Below are 6,000 nucleotides of genomic sequence, written 5' to 3'. Positions count from 1 at the left end.
CATCATCAAATGTGAGATTTACAAGGAGGGAAAACAGTACACCTCTCTGAACAGTGTCTGGGAGGCTGTGGTTGCTGCTGCACGCAATGTTGATGGTGAACAGATCAAAACACTGACAGAATCCATGGATGGCAGGCTTTTGAGTGTCCTTGCAAAGAAAGGTGGCTATATTGGTCGCTGATTTGTTTTTGTTTTGTTTTTGAATGTCAGAAATGTATATTTGTGAATGTGGAGATGTTATATTGGTTTCACTGGTAAAAATCAATAATTGAAATGGGTATATATTTGTTTTTTGTTGAGTTGCCTAATAATTATGCACAGTAATAGTCACCTGCACACACAGATATCCCCCTAAAATAGCTCAAACTAAAAACAAACTAAAAACTACTTCCAAAAACATTCAGCTTTGATATTAATGAGTTTTTTGGGTTCATTGAGAACATGGTTGTTGTTCAATAATAACATTATTCCTCAAAAATACAACTTGCCTAATAATTCTGCACTCCCTGTAATTAGAGTATATTTGTGAGCACAATATTCTTCATTTCTATTATACAATCTCAAAAAAAAAAACTGTTTGTACCTTTAAATTAACCTCTTAGAATATTGTCATATTTCTTGAAGTAAGTTATGTCATCATGTTAAAGGTACCATGAAGGGTTCTTGCACAACTACTAATGCATCACTTTAATGGTCATTTTAGTAAACAAAGGGAAAGATTATTATGAGAGCGCTGTACTGTACTGTTAAAAAAAAGGGAAGTAGCAGGCAGTAAATGTGTGAGGACTTGAGGGGGAGGTGGTCCTGGAGCTGTGATGAAAGAAACAGAAAAAGAAACGCATCAGCAAATGAAAGCTCCGCCTCACCTATTGTGATCTATGAGCTTTATCACTCGTTCTCACAGTTTTTCCCGGTCCCACATTCTTGCCGTGCCTCTCAGAGTGTACATTGTATAAATCACTGGCACATAAACAAACATACATACATAGTTCAGATACATGTTCCTTTTGGCCACCATGGACGCTTCCACAGATCATATGTCACCGCACCAACAATAACTTTCACATACAGCATCACGTGGTTGACCATAACTCTACGCTGAGTAGAGTTGTGGCAAAAACATGTTTGTACTATATCTCCTCTGCACAAACAGCACCATAAAGGGCATTTCCTTGGGATGTCCAATATGAAGAAGAAAGTGTACTTTATTGGTCCCCGTGGGGAAAATCCCTCTCTGCATTTAACCCATTCACTCAGTGAAGCAGTGGGCAGCCTCTGGGCGCCCGGGGAGCAGTGTGTAGGGACGGTACCTTGCTCAGGGGTACCTCAGGGTAGCTGTTCAGGGGAATCGAACCCCCGACCTTCCGATCATGGGGCCACCACTCTACCTACTGAGCTATCCCTGCCCTGAGTGTACGCTCATAAAGTTCCTGTCTTAATGTTAAAGAGAAATTCTTGATATGCCCCAGCGTTATGACTCTGTTGGGATTTCTTTGGAACTGTGACACATTTGCCCAATAAGGACAAACGTCTGTACAGTGTAGGACAGCCCAGACATAGAGATTCATTGGATTTTCTTTTTATTGCTGCTTCTGATAAGTGATCATATGGGTTTAAAAAAATAATAATTTTTTATTGTGTTCTTGATTAGGTAGAACAATGTAGTGGTAACAGCAGAATGATTTTCAGTCTTTCAGACTCAGTTATTTTTTTATCATATAAGTTGATGTACAGTCATGTGACAAAGAAAGTACACCCGCTTTTAATGCTGTGACAAGAGTAGGAACTGAAAGCTGAAGTCTAAAGCTATGGAAGAGGCTACCATCAGAAATTCACCGTCATTACCTTCATCCTGTAGATTCTTATTTTCTTATATATCATAAAATCATTCACTTAAGTCAAGGTGCGGCAAACCATTCCTGCCAAGCTATGGAGAAATATTTGAATCTGTCCACATCATCAAGTGATCCTGACTTTGAGAACCATGATACAAATACATCGCCAAAAGTATTCAAGCTCCCCTCCAAATAATTTAACTCATTGTTTCAATCACTTCCATGGCAACAGATTTATAAAATCAAGTACCTTGGCCTGCGACAGACTGGCGACCTGTCCAGGGTGTACCCTGCCTCTCGCCCTATGACAGCTGGGATAGGCTCCAGCGCCCCCCGCGACCCTGAAAAGGATAAGCGGAAGCGAATGGATGGATGGATGGAAGTACCTTGGCATGCAGAAAGAATGGGTTCCTCTCAGCAGCTCAGTGAATTCCAGCATGGTGATAAGATAGGATGTCACCTGTGCAACCAGTACCCTTGTGAAATTTCCTTGCTACTAAATATTCTATAGTCAGCTGTTAGTAGCATTATAACAAACTATAAGCAACTGGGAATGACAGCAACACAGCCACAAAGTGGTAGCCCACGGAAAATCACAAAGCGGGGTTATGCTGAGCCGCATAGTGCGCAGAGGTCGCAAACTTTCTGCAGAGTCAATCCCTACAGACCTCAAAACTTCATCTGGCCTTCAGATTAGAACAAGAACAGTGTGTAGAGATTTTCATGACATGGGATTTCATTCCTGGGCAGCTGCATGCAGCTGCATGCAGCTGCAAGTCTTACATCATTGAGTGCAATGCAAAGCATCAGGTGCAGCAATAAAGATAGCTTCTCTATCTGGCAGTCTGATGGATCAGTCTATGTTTGGTTGTTGCCAAAAGAACAGTACTTGTCTGACTGCATTGTGCCATGTGTAAAGTTTGGTGGAGAGGGGATTATGGTGTGGGGTTGTTTTTCAAGAGTTGGACTGGGGCCCTTAGTTCCAGTGAAAGGAACCCTTAAAGCTTCAGCATACCAAGACATTTTGGACAATTTCATGTTCCCAACTTTGTAGGAACAGTTTGGGGATGGCTCCTTCCTGTTCCAACTTGACAGCAGTGCACAAAGCAAGCTCCATTAAAACATGGATGAGTGAGTTTGGTCTGGAAGAACTTGACTGGCCTGCACAGACTCCTGACTTCAACCTGACAGAAACCTTGTGGATGAATTAGAACAGAAACTGTGAGCCAGGCCTTCTTGTCCAACATCAGTGTCTAACCTCACAAATTTACTGCTGGAAGAAGGATAAAAAATTCCCATTAACACAATCCCAAACCTTGTGGAAAGACTTTTCAGAAGAGTTGAAGCTGTTATATCAGGAAAGGATGGGCCGACATCATATTAAACCCTATGGATTAAGAATGGGATGTCACTCAAGTTCATAAGTGGGATGGCAGAGGAGCGAATACTTTTGGCAGCATTTCGCTCCCATTTGTAACTTTAATTTCTCTTAAATTTCTAATTATTGTGAATGACTGAATTCTACATTAATTAATTGGATTTTAAACAAAAATATGTCATAAGGATGAAGAGTCGTCAAACCAGTTAGGAGGTAAACCACACCAGCATTGTTTTAAGTTCTCTTTTCAAAATTATTCTTTTTTTAATCCTCCTTAGGAAAATAAATGTAACACAACTTCACTCTAATAACATTATTCCAGCTCCTGTTCATTAAACTTCAAAGACACCACATCCCATCCGTCTATCCATCCATCCTCTGAGCATTCAGGTCCAGGTTGCAGAAGCAGCATTGACATCAGAGATTCCCTCCCACACTTTGGCCACCTCTTCCAGCTATTCTGAGAAGACAGCCAGCCAGGAGGCATAATCTCTTCATTGTATCCTGGATCTGCCCCAGGGACATGCCCAATGCATCCTAGTCAGATGCTCCAATTTCAATGTGGAGGAATAGCAAGCTGTAGTCTGAGTCCTCCCCAAATGATCCTCCTTTTCACTGTAGCTCTAAGGGCCTAATCTGTGTCATTGATTTTACATTGCATTACCATTATTTAATAATCATACATTAAAAAACATTGTTAAACCCACTAACTCAGTGACTACAACATGGCAGAGGTTGTGAAAACACCTGCATAAATTATCACAAATTACCAATTCCAGTGTAGATCATATTACACTGTTTGTGTAGAACATAAGCAATGTGATTATAAAGCAGTGTGGGGAAATCAGCCGTAAAAAGCAGCAGCCAGCAGATTATATGACAGCGCGATTCAGCCTCCTGCAGAGTATCTTTATGCATCTACTTAGTATCAGGTAGAGCAATGTCAGCAAGGTTTTTTTTTTATTATTTACCAAGATAAAGAGCACATTGGACATCACTGGCAAATTTTGCCCTCCTTAATAACTCATCTATGTTTAAAAAAATGCCCTGTCATACTTGGAGTGCAAGGTACGTAAACTTTTTATGATATTAAAAAAAAAAGACAGACAATATTGTGGTAACTGCAAAGGAAATGTGGGCCAAAGCCAATCGTCATGAAACCTAGATCAACACACTGTTTTGCCACCAGGTAAAATGACACATTCAGAAGAAATATGGCTGTCAGTGGACCTTGTTGTTACGCCAGAGAGCAAACACTGGTGTCCCGTGAGCTGATATTATGGATGAAAGTGTTCTGACTGACAACCTTTCAGTTTCCATGTAGACCCAAATCCAGAGAATCTAATCGTGACTGATTTCCACTGTTGTTTGTCTTTTTTCACTGACGTTTCATTGCATTTGAAGGCCTACCATATCATTACTGAGTGAGAAGTTACATGTGAGGCCTGATATATTTTTGGTGTGATGACGCCAACAGACGCACGCTTGTTTTGTAATCACACAGATATGTCACTCAATAACATTTTAGATTGCCAATGATTTTACACACAGTATGCTAAAACGCTAAGCTTCACCAGTCAATGTGTTCACCTTGTATTTTGCTGTTTTTTCTGTTGTTTTATAGCATCTTGCTGACATGAAATAAACCAGAAATGTTCCCAAAAGACTTCCAATTCACTTCCACCCCCTCCACAAACACTCTAAACACCTCCACAGGTCCTACACTTACAGTGCACTCACATTTATAGCCTCACTCAGCAAAGGACAAACAGCATCAATCTGACTGAATGAAAAGGTAAAAAATAATAATAACAGTAAAAAGTGATGAGTGGCTATAAAATGAGTATACATGAAAAGCCTGAGACACCTTAGTGGAATGAAATTTGGTTTTATGCAGCATAAATCCACACAACAGGATGAGTTTCCTGTGGACCCAGCGCTAATGCAACAAGCATTAAATGAAGTTAGGAAATGACAGAAGCTTTATAGCAATATGTCCTTGGATTTCTGGTTTCTGTGAGTCATCTATGACCTTGTGTCCTTACACACCACAGTGAGACAGACTGGATAATTGAGGGGGAAAAAGTCACCGAAATGCGTGTGATTTTAAAAAAAATTTTATACCTCGGCCAGAAAGACAGCTACGTTTGCAAGCTCTGCCAAAAACAAAATTATGGTTAATCACCAGCCAGATTTTAAAATGAACTGCCATCATTATCCGATTATATTACATAAGCTCTAGTTTTGGAAAGCTCAAAATGTTCATCAAATACTGGCAATAAAAACAGTCCCCTGATGTAGGAAAATGCTGCGAAAACAGTTCTTTGCAAAGGGATATATTCATCCAGTCCATATCTGAAATACAAGAAAACATTTGTTTAGAGGCAATGTGGAAAATTAAATTGAATTGTGACAAAAATGATCAAATATTATACTGAAAAAACTGAAAAATACAGCACCAGTCACTGTCTGATTGAAACATCAACACAAGTGGTTAAACATCACCTTTGAGACCAACTACGATAAAACTGAAACAGAAGAAGTAAAATAGAAGATTTATTTCTAGTGCACTTTTGACAGATAAAAAAGTGCTTGAAAATAAAACCAGAAATAAAAACAAAATAATAATATAGAACAACAAAATTATAGAAACGTCAATGGAGTCACAGGGATTTTTTTTCCTACTCCCATGAAATTATGAGCCTGCCAATGAGGAAAAATGTTTAGCTCCACAAACATGAAACATTCATTCACAATTAAGAAAAAAAGACGCTGGCACAGATCCAA

Source organism: Astatotilapia calliptera, chromosome 8 (assembly GCF_964374335.1).
Source record: "Astatotilapia calliptera chromosome 8, fAstCal68.1, whole genome shotgun sequence".
Lineage (NCBI taxonomy): Eukaryota > Metazoa > Chordata > Actinopteri > Cichliformes > Cichlidae > Astatotilapia > Astatotilapia calliptera.
The sequence above is the reverse complement of the archived record's forward strand: the minus strand, read 5'-3'. Positions refer to the sequence as shown.